The sequence below is a fragment of the Dermochelys coriacea genome, chromosome 1 (genome assembly GCF_009764565.3).
Source record: "Dermochelys coriacea isolate rDerCor1 chromosome 1, rDerCor1.pri.v4, whole genome shotgun sequence".
Taxonomy (NCBI): Eukaryota; Metazoa; Chordata; order Testudines; family Dermochelyidae; genus Dermochelys; species Dermochelys coriacea.
Window position 1 is genome coordinate 76,962,696 of NC_050068.2, and position 12,095 is coordinate 76,974,790.

Below are 12,095 nucleotides of genomic sequence, written 5' to 3' on the forward strand. Positions count from 1 at the left end.
GGAACCCCAGTAGGAGCAAGAAATGATTTAGACCAATGTGTACTGACTATAACAGTATTTTACGTATCAGAGAAAACAGATTTTTCACTACCGCACTTTTCATCAGCACTTTTCAATATAACACAGTAAAATAGAATAACACAGTTAAAGAATGGTATCAGTATTTCATTTATATGAAAAAGTTATTGATTTCTACATTATGGAAGTGCACTTTAAGTGACCTCTAAACTGAACAGGTCTTTAAAAAACTATATATCTCTGAGAATATATATAAGATGCTACCCTATCTTGAACTTCATAATCAGAAAGCTCCAGTGACTTCAGTGGGAATAGTTTATATATATATATATATATATACATGAAGTTCAAGATTGGGCAGCCTATTAAATGTATTCATACACTCATTTAATAGTCTGCCCAATCTTGTAAAGATTATATTAAAATGTATTTTGTGCAACTTTTCATAGTACTTTTCACAATTATCAGATCAACAGTAGGGACCCTCTAATTTCCATTGACTTTCATAGGAGTTGCATTAGCTCATTAGCCTTACCATTTTAAAAAATACTTTTACATGAGATGACAAAAGCACAAAAGTTGGTCAAATTCCAATTTAATTTCTTTAGATTTATTAAAAACCTGATTGTAAAAGCTATATAACATAGTTTATAATGAAAAAATACTCAATTATGGCCATGATTTTCCTTCCCCAGCTACTTCATGAAGACAGTTAAGGTTCAATATAAATTTTAATTCATTAGCTCAATACTGTCTAGATCCCAGTGTAAATTGTTCAGGAGTAGGTAATGAAAATTCAGTCCAAATTCTCCAGGAGTCAAACAGAGCAATTTTATTAAACAATGAAAGTAATCAATTAAATCAGATATTTTTATTGTCTTTATCCTCTATCATTTTACAAGAAATTCTGACAAACTTTATGAAATGTTTATACTTAGTTTAAGACTGAGCTTGCTAACACGACAGATTCTAAGGACTTGAGCCTTGCCTCTGATAGGTGGGCATATCACCATGCCTTTTGGAAAGTCAGATACCTCTGCACAATAGGAAGACCATGGGTGAGACTGAGTTTTCGGTCATTATTTGGAAAAATAGCTTGCTTATTATGCCTTTGTTTTCCCTAGTTTATTTCCCTATATTATCTGCTTATTGCAGTAATGACAAATACACTTCCATTCTGCATGTTCATTTAGTGAAGAACCTGACTGATATGAATAGATTCAGACCCCTAATGTCTCAATTCTGTACCTGTCTACACATACTGTAACATCTTTATCTTTGATTTTCCTAAGCCCCAAACAAGGCTCCATAGAAAAAAAAATACAAGAAGTAAAGAAGACAATACAGATTTTTGTAAAACTTAATTGAAACCTGGATCAAATTACTCCAATTTTATATAAAGTTCTCATATTACCAACAAGTTTACATTTTAATAAATCCTTTCTACTGATTTTTTCCACTTCCCCACCAAAACCAGCTGTTAGTCCAGGTTAAAAGAAAAAGAAAAAAAAGACAGATTTGTTAAGAAAAAATGCAATTTCTTTTTGCCAAAATGTAACCTTTGCCATAGGAAGTGGAAACAAATCGAAGCAAGCATGTTAAGGTTTTCACTCTACGAATGGAGGAAAGCTTTCAATATTTCATAGACATAACGCTCATGAAAGGGTCAATTTCATGTCAGGCTCTGTCTAGCTCTGGGGTTTGAGGTGAGGCTGGATAGAGCCCTGCAGATCTGTGGATATCCGCTTTATATCTGTGGATATCCAGACCATGTTTGAAGATTGTGGATCGGATGCAGATACAAATTTTGTATCCACACAAGGCTCTAAGGATGGAGTCATAATTAAGTTACCACAACTGTTATATTGTTTCCTGACTTCTCCAGAATTTGGCAAGGTCATCCATAGGATTTCTGGTTATGGCATTTCATATGCAGTCAAAGATGAGAACCTCTGCATTTGAGTGCAACTTATACCTCAGCACTACATGTACCCATTGTTTTCAGTTTCATCAAAACCATACTGTAAAGAAATAAAGGAGACACTGGTATTAAAGCTAGTGCTTAGTCAGTGATTGATACTTTGATTCCTGATATCTAACATTGTCTGCCAAGATTAGTTTACTATCAAAATGACTCATAGCCAATCTCCAACCCATAATATTAGAAACCACTTACAAGGTACAGCATCTTGCACTCTTAAACATCTGTAAGTGGACAGGCATAGATACAAATAGCAAACATTTCCCATTTGCTGCATTTTTTGTTATGGTAGTTAAGCTCAACAGCTTTCCTCCCAGAGGAGATAGTTATTTTCATTTATGTCTAAGTAACGTAAGTGTTACCCCTCAGACAATACTCACCCTCTGAATAACTAAGTGCAAGCTGCCAATTCAGTTGTTTTTTTAAAAATTGATTTAAAAACCATATAGTGGTTTCAAAAAGCTTTAAAAAATCTGTTGCCTACTTCCTCGTTACTCGTTGCCATGCTGGAGGCTTATGTTTTCCAGTTTCCATCAGTGGTTGTCAACTCTTTGTAATAGGATTAAGAGCTTGGACACCTGATATCCCTGGGTGGTGTAGTTCACCCTCATAAAAGCTGTTTGCTTTAAATTGAGAGAAAATCAGTTTTTAGTGGCATAATTAATTAAATTATGCAAATTTCCAGATTCAGCATAACACTTTGTGAAGCGACAACTGATAACTCCACATCGCATTTTGAGCTACATTTCAATTGATGCAGCACTAACCACAGAGTAGTATTTTCAAAGCTTTTCTCCACAGAGGATCCAGTGCAGAAATGTGGATGCTGAACTTTAGATGCGCAAGTCCCATACATGGGCACTGATATAGGCTCTTTGGTAGCCTTTATATTTTATGTGCCCAAGTGCCAACATAAGCACTCAGAATGTGGAATTTGAGTTCCTAAAGTAGATGACCATATTTAAAAACTGGGTTCAGCATGTTTTGTGTTTATGTTCACTTTGTCTGGTACAGCAAAAAATATGATGCTATTCATTGATTTCGAAGACTGACAATTAGATACAGTGTTTCTCCACTAAACAACATTTTAGCACAGATTTCTTAAACTCTATTTCTCCCCCAAAGTGTAATTGTGCAACAAGCCATAACTGTACATTAAAATACAGTTTTTATAAAATACACTTAAAAATAAAACCTATCTGATGGCTGAATTATTTATCTCTGTAACCATTAGCACCAGTAAATAGGGATGATAACATATGAAAATAATTCTGACTGTACACCTTCCTGTGAGATGAAATCAAATGCATAAGCAACATGTGGTGAAAAAAAAAGAAGCAGCATAAGTGCCTATCACCAAGTAAATAAGAAAAAAAAACCCTCTATGTATTTTAGATTGCTGATCCCTTTTTAGTCCCCCTAATTCTCAAAATAAGACCACAGTTATCTTCCATGTTCTCTGATACAGACTATTTCTCATCAACAAGCAATCACTTTATGAGGCATTCTATATCAGCTATGTCATAAATATAAAGGGAAGGGTAAACACCTTTAAATCCCTCCTGGCCAGAGGAAAACCCCTTTCACCTGTAAAGGGTTAAGAAGCTAAGATAACCTTGCTGGCACCTGGCCACAATGACCAATGAGGAGACAAGATACTTTCAAAGCTGGAGGGGAGGGGAAACAAAAGCTTCTCTCTGTCTGTGTGATGTTTTTGCCGGGACCAGAGCAAGAATGCAGGTCAGAACTCCTGTAAAAAGTCAGTAAGCAATCTAGTCAGATATGTGTTAGATTCTGTTTTGTTTAAATGGCTGATAAAATAAGTGGGGCTGAATGGAATGTATATTCCTGTTTTTGTGTCTTTTTGTAACTTAAGGTTTAGCCTAGAGGGATTCTCTATGTTTTGAATCTGATTACCCTGTAAGGTATTTACCATCCTGATTTTACAGAGGTGATTCTTTTACTTTTTCTTTAATTAAAATTCTTCTTTTAAGAACCTAGTTGCTTTTGCATTGTTCTTAAGATCCAAGGGTTTGGATCTGCGTTCACCTATGCAAACTGGTGAGGATTTTTATCAAGCCTTCCCCAAGAAAGGGGGTGTCAGGCTTGGGGGGATTTTGGGGAGAAAGACGTTTCCAAGTGGGCTCTTTCCCTGTTATATTTGTTAGACGCTTGGTGATGGCAGCAATAAAGTCCAGGGGCAAAAGGTAAAATAGTTTGTACCTTGGGGAAGTTTTAACCTAAGCTGGTAAAAATAAGCTTAGGGGTTTTTTCATGCAGGTCCCCACATCTGTATCCTAGCGTTCAGAGTGGGGAAGGAACCTTGACAGCTATGTTGGGTCATTTATCTGAGGTTTGATTCCTGCCATGCTATGTAAGTTCACTGGAAACTGCTCATAAACCATGTGCTAAAAGTTGGGAATCTTATCATCCAAATTAAATATTTGGTTCTCCTTCTTTAGACTCTGACTCATTGTATGCATGCCACTTCACCTCTGTGTGATTCAGTTTAACCTGCTGAAGTTGGCTATAATACTTATCCACCACTCAGGAGTTTTATGAGACTGCATGTCTGTAAAGCATGCTGAGATATTTAGATAAAGGTGCTATATAAAGTATAATGAAATTGTAATTATTATATAATTATTACATCAGTACCTGTACAGAGATCATTAGACTTCAATGGCATCTCTTTTGTCCCATGTCATTGGAATTAAAAAACAGCAATGTAATTATTGTCACTACTGACACATATAAATATGCAACATTTTCAAGGAAGCAAATACTATGGGATGAGGAAAATTTTTTCCCAAGATTCCTGTGGAACATATTACACAATAATATTCTTCCTCAGGTGGAAATTTCTTTTTCTTATAAAGCTTTGCCTCTTTTTTTTTGTGATGGCTATATCATCATGCTCAGGTCCTCAGACTGCCCAAAAGAAAATTTCTCACTAAAAGGTGACCACTTAACCAAACTATTGCATAATTTATCTACCAAGTTTATGGGCCTAGTATCAGTGCTTCTGTTAGTATCACCACTAAGCATGAACACTAGCAGCAGCAAACACTACAAAAATGTCTGTTCTCCAAAAAGCAAACATTTTCTCTCTCTCTCTCTTTCACACACACATGCACATGCACACACACACACACCTGGGAAGCCAAGAGAACATTTAATCTCACATATGGACGCTTCTGTGCAGACAAAGGTACTAACATAAAAAAGTAATCAGAGATTCTGGCCTTATTCATATCCGTTGCTTCATCCATTGTCTTAATTTTATCATGTAGGTTTGTCTTTGCAATGTCTTGGCAAAGCGTCTCTTTCACCTCAGTGGTGAAAGAACAGGTTAAGGACTATTTAGAAAAGCTGGACATGCACAAGTTCATGGGTCCAGATCTAATGCATCCAAGAGTGCAGAGGGAGTTGGCTGATGTGATTGCAGAGCCATTGGCCATTATCTTTGAAAATTCGTGGCCATCGGGGAGGTCCCTGACTCTTGGAAAAAGGCAAATATAGTGCCCATATTTTAAAAAGGGAAGAAAGAGAACCTGGGGAACTACAGACCGCTCAGCCTCACTTCAGTCCCCAGCAAAATCATGGAGCGGGTCCTCAAGGAATCCATTTTGAAGCACTTGGAGGAGAGGAAGGTGATCAGGAACAGTCAACATGGATTCGCCAAGGGCAAGTCATGCCTGACCAACCAGATTGCCTTCTATAATGACATAACTGGCTCTGTGAATATGGGAAAAGTGTTGGATGTGATATATCTTGACTTTAGCAAAGCTTTTGATACTGACTCCCACAGTATTCTTGCCAGCAAGTTAAAGAAGTATGTATTTGATGAATGGACTATAAGGTGGATAGAAAGCTGGCTAGACTGTTGGGCTCAATGGGTCATAAACAATGGCTCGATGTCTAGTTGGCAGCCGGTATCAAGCGGAGTGCCCCAGGGGTCGGTCCTGGGGCCATTTTTGTTCAACATCTTTATTAATGATCTGGATGATGGGATGAATTGCACCCTCAGCAAATTTGCAGATTACACTAAACTGGGGAAAGAAGTAGATTGCTGGAGGGTAGGGATAGGGTCCAAAGTGACCTAGGCAAATTGGAGGATTGGGCCAAAATAAATCTGATGAGGTTCAACAAAAACAAGTGCAGAGTCTTGCACTTAGGAAGGAAGAATCTGATGCACCACTACAGACTGGGGACAGACTGGCTAAGCAGCAGTTCTGGAGAAAAGGACCTGGGAACTACAGTGGATGAGAAGCTGGATATGAGTCAGCAGTGTGCCCTTATTGCCAAGAAGGCCACGGCATATTGGGCTGTATTGGTAGGAGCATTGCCAGCAGATTGAGAGAAGTGATTATTCCCTTTTATTCGGCACTGGTGAGGCCATACCTGGAGTACTGCATCCAGTTTTGGTCCCCCTACTACAGAAGGGATGTGGACAAAATGGAGAGAGTCCAGCGGAGGGCAACGAAAATGATTAGGGGTCTGGGGCACGTGATTGACGAGGAGAGGCTGAGGGAACTGGGTTTATTTAGTCTGCAGAAGAGAATAATGAGGGGGGATTTGATAGCAGCCTTCAACTATCTGGAGGGGGATTCCAAAGAGGACGAATCTCGGTTGTTCTCAGTGGTGGCAGATGACAGAACAAGTAGCAATGGTCTCAAGTTGCAGTGTGGGAGGTCTAGATTGGATATTGGAAAATACTATTTCACTAGAAGCATGGTGAAGCACTGGAATGGGTTACCTAGGGAGGTGGTAGAATCTCCACACTTAGAGGTTTTTAAGGTCTGGCTTGACAAAGCCCTGCTGGGATGATTTAGTTGGTGTTGGTCCTGCTTTGATTGGACTAGAAGACCTCCTGAGGTCTCTTCCAACCCTAATATTCTATGATTCTATGATTCTGTGAAAAGCAAGTGATGAGTGTGCTATGTGCAGTAAGCCATCTTTGCACCGATTTCAATTACTCTCTGAAATAGAGTGAGATTTTTACACAAATTCATCTACTGGTAAGTAAAAATTGCACCTCAAACAGCTCATTCAAGAGAAAGCAGATGGAGTACAGGCTAACCAATTGAGCTTAATCTTAAACAGGAAACACCAATGAAAGGAAGGGCATTGCTTTTCAACATCCAGTGAACCATGTTGGAACACATATTTCATATCTTGAAATCTCTTATAATTGTTATGAAATAAATTATAATTGAAAAAGCATTAGACAAAATGCATACCCCAGCTGAAAAATAAAAGTGGTCCAAGTGAATGAAAACTTAAGTTCTCAGATATAACCAATACAGTATTTACAAAATTGATTCTCCATTTGTTATTGGTAAAAGAGCCTCATTATATTTTCACTGGTTGATAACAAACTATGCATAGCATTGTTTTCAGTGTTATTACAGCTGTGTTGGCCCCAAGATATTAGAGAGACAAGGTGGGTGAGGCATCTTTTCTTGCACCAACTTCTGCTTGTGAAAGAGGCAAGCCTCAAGCTTACACAGAGCTCTTTTTCAAGTCTGGGAAAGGCATTCAGAGTGTCACAGCTAAATACTTATACTATTGTAATTTCTATGTGAGGCCACGAGGAAAGTGTAAAATTAAACATATAAAACTAAATACATAACATTGTCAAGGGAAAAAAAATAGCCTTGCTTTTAGGCCACTGTATTCAGGACAGACATCTGTTAGCTGTCACGGCAGTGAAAGGGCCAAATTTTTACCTCAGTTACATCCATATTGAGTTCAAGGAGGAAACTTATAACTAAATGTGCTCTCTCAACATGCAGCCACTATTAATTGCTAACATGGAGAATAAGGTGCTTTCAAAGGACTGTCAAAGCCAGAATAGAAATAGCATTCTCTGCATTACGCCTTCTTCAGCACTGCCAGCCACCACAGACCAGGCAGTACAACTCTGTAACATATTGTTTATGTAACAGTGACTCTTCAGATAATTCTGGAGTAAATTAACTTGAAAATGAAATATCAAAAGAGTAATGTGTGGACTGTCACACTTAAACTACAACAGTGAACACTTTCTTGGCAGAAAATGAAATCAATTAGCATACAATGGATGGTCCTTTGCCATAGTAATTTTTAAGAAAAGTATCTGTTCAACAGTTTCTGCTTCAAAACAATATCATAGACTTCTACCTTCCAGTGTCTGTCCTGAAAGACATGCCATTTCTCCAAAGGACAAGATGAGTGAAAAAAACAAATCTGCAAGTCTGAAAACTGAAAATGTGGAAATTTTTACCTAACTGACCTCTTATCCTGTCTATTTTTTTAGCTATAGATTCTATGCTAGCCCTCTATCTTCTCTCATGAACTCTGCAGAGTGTAGTTTTGAGTTGGTTTGATCTTAAAATCTAATAAGACTCAGGAAGTCTGCAAAAGCACCTAATGTTTGCCAGAATCAAAGATTCTCACATGGTTAGGTATGCACATCCCTACTTACAAGACAAATTACGATATAGGTGTGTATCAGTTGAACTGAGTGCATGTTGGTGACTTTTCTAACAATGTGATGTTTTTCAATTTCACTTCTGATCACTCCAACAACCATAATAAAAACATCTTTCTATTTTTCTCATTTTATCGAATTTGAATTTTATTGTCCATATTTTGCTACTTTTAATTTCTCCATTGACAGTTTCACTACTACTAATCTTTCACACCACTTGCTCTCTATTCTTGTAGTGTATTGCAGTTAACTGAAAAGATCAGATGTATCTAGCTCATCCTTAATAATCGCAAAAGGTGCCTTCTGCCATATGTGCCTAGTATGAAAGACTATAATAATTAGCCATTCCAGATCTTGTCAGGTTTTTTCTAAATCAGGCTAAGATTTTAAAGGAAATTTGATCAGCAACTAGACTTTTCTTGCTTTTCACAAATTTACTCCTATCAGAGCTGAAATGACACACTATAGGAACTAAAAGCAAGAGAATGATCTCACCGCATATTAAGCCATGCAGGCCATTGTCTGGCTTGCTGGAAAAAAAGTATGCCCCTTTAAGGGCCAGAGAGCTGAGGAAGTGACCTTCTGCTGCAGCTGCACATCATGTCAGTGTGGGGACACTGATCCATCCCGCCCAGGTGACCGGAAGAGAGAGCCGGTGCAGGAAAAGCCCTCTTTTATCTAGACCAGCATGCACCCTCTCAGTATGGAAGTGGTGAAATACTGGCGTTTGTCAGGATTCACTGTGGGCATTGAGCTAACCGTTTCTTTCTTTGAGGGGCTGGGAAGGAAGTTTTCCCTCACCGTCAGGTTGCCCTAGGCAAAGTGAGGTTTTCTCACCTTCCCCACAGTGGATTTGGGAGGTTTAGTTGGGGAGAACATGAAACGAGAGTTAGGCTATCATGTTGCAACTAATTGTGTAAACGTAAGGGGGATGTCCAGTGTAGGTACTCTGCAGGGAAGAGATACAGTGATTAGATAAAATATATTGGTAAAGGATTTTAAGGGAAGGATGGTGAAGTCCCAGCAGCAAGTTGGGTGGGGACCAGAATGGGTAAGGGGGAGCAAAGGCACTGAGTTTCTAATCTGCCAGGGGGTATCCCCTAGGTCTGCCCAGGCCCCGCCCCCACTCCTCTCCTTCCCCAAGGCCCCATCTGGTCCTGCTTCTTCCCACCTCTGCCCCGCCTCTTTCTGCCCCCACCCTGCCTCTTCCCCACCCAGTTCCACCCCCTTCCCTGAGCACACTGCACCCTCACTCCTTCTCCCACCCCCCAGCACCTCCTGACACCACAAAACATCTGAAAGTAAGGGGGAGGTGCTGATTGGTGGGGCCTGCCGGCAGGCAGGAAATACTGAGGGGAGAGGGAGGTTCTGGTAGGGGGGCTGCTGTTGAGTGCTCAGCACCCACCATTTCTTTCCTGTGGGTGCTCCAGCCCTGGAGTACCCACGCAGTCGGCACCTATGAGGGGGAACACTGATGGAAGCCTCCCAGGTAGCTACTGAAATGATTATGGAATTACCTGCTCTGTACACTTTTGTCTGCTGGGTACTCCCAGACATTTAAGAATAAAGTTGCCTCCTAATTAACCCATATCCACTGTCTCCTGTCCTTCTTCCAGCATAGCCAGACAACTTCTCTGTTGACTGACATATTTCACAGACCATTTCCCTTCCACAATCTTTGCTTTAGAGATTTTTGTGACTACTAAACCAGACCTTTATTCTATCCTCTGCAAACTACCTAGTCCTAGAAGCTAATATAGACTATGAAACAAGGGTCACTAAACCTAAACAAAAAGAAACCCTACAAATTTTATACTGTGCAGAACTTCTATACCAACTGGCATGTGGCTAAGCAACTTACACCTTTAAAAATGGTCTTCCTAGGCCAAAGCTGCCTGTGAAACCTTAATTTGACTCCCTTGTGCATACCTGTTATTATACAGTCTTTTAATTAAATGATCACACACTATTTTTCCACAGTTCCCCATTTGTAAAAAGGGGAATATAATAATACCATATTACCTCACAGGGGTATTGTGCAGATAAATATATTAATATATGTAAAGCACTCAGAACCATATTATCTGAGTATTATAGAAAAGCCCATGAGGAAAATTAATGTATCTGTTCAGTACAGGGTTTAAATAGTGTTCAGTAAATAAGAGCTACACACTGAATGATGAGGATAAAAAGAAGTACCGAATAACTACCAGTGGTGGGCAACACCCATCCTGTGAACTCAATGAGGAAGAAGTCTGGTGGGAAAAAATGGTATGGGATCCTGTAATTAAGAACTGCGCCATAATGAATATGTGCACAAGGAGTGTAAATTAAGGTTGTATGGGCAAACAATTCTGCCATTTTCTAGAGTTTGGATGCTTGACTTTGCAACCTTAACATTATTTTAACATAGATTTTATTTGTATGTAATATTCATATAACAAACTGTCACCTACTGGTTTACTAAGAAGATTTTTTTCACATATTCAATATACACCTGTAACACTCAGCTCACAAATCCTGGACCTTCAGTCATTAAATGGAATCATACCTCAATCATGCCTTTGCTGTTTCTAAGTCATACCATTAACTAATACTATACTAGTACTAATACTATAGCTACATTGTAACTACATGGAATCAGTAACTATGCCTGACCTTTTATATACCTGAATATTAAAGACACCTACAAAGCTAAAAATGTTAGAGGATGAAAACATATTAGAGCTCATTGTCATGTGTCCACAAAGTGTTTCTGTTGGCTTCCTTTTGCATTACATCCCTTTCTTCACATCACAGCCCCTAAAAAGATGACAGGTATTTAATTATATGAAGGACAAAAGGAAACCCTACGTAAGGTTCTTGAGTCCCTGGTTATTGCTTCTGGACTGCTGCAATTAGTATTATTGTGCTCACATGTAGTCTTCTGTTTTCTCAATTGATATTTCATATTTCAGTGACGCAAAAACTTTAGCCTCTCTCACTAGTATCAGCTTATTCCATATACACTCAGCAATGTAACTTAGTGATATATACAGGAATGTGTATGAGATCATGCTTTTCACATTTAGTGCTTCTGTAAATATGAACATCACCACTTTCAGACTGGGGTTCATTACAGGTATTTTCCCAATTATGTACATGTATTTCTTATTACTATTTCCATTTAATCTTTTCAGCCCAAAATCCACTTCTGAAATATTATTAGTAATATGTAATACCAACGTTTTTGTAAATATGTAGCACTTTTCAGCCAAGAGTCCTAAAGCACTTGATAAACACTGATGCCTTTGAGGTAAGTAAGGGATATAAGGATCACTTCACACACTACTGGAATGCAGTGAAAGGGTGTGCATGACAGCTTTGTAACAGTGCACTGGAGTATTACACAATTGATTAGAGCCCGCCTGTTTCCTTTTTACACCGTGGCAACACTTTGTTTGTCATGTCGAGAAAGAAAGTATTGAACTGAACTGAACTGAACTGAATACTATGTTGAATTTAAAATGCATGGCAATGTAGCATGGGGAAACTATAATGTTCTGTATCAGAATTTTGGTGTAAGACTGGGGTTAATGCCACTATTCTTATAAAAAGTTCTATGAAACTTTGACAGCCTGA

At 38.7% G+C, this 12,095-nt stretch overlaps 1 protein-coding gene across 9 annotated transcripts in view; it reads right to left on the bottom strand.

Annotated features, from left to right (window-relative positions):
* The window catches only part of DACH1 (dachshund family transcription factor 1), a 455,347-nt gene that overhangs the window by 149,123 nt on the left and 294,129 nt on the right, over nucleotides 1–12,095 (bottom strand). The window lies entirely within an intron of this gene.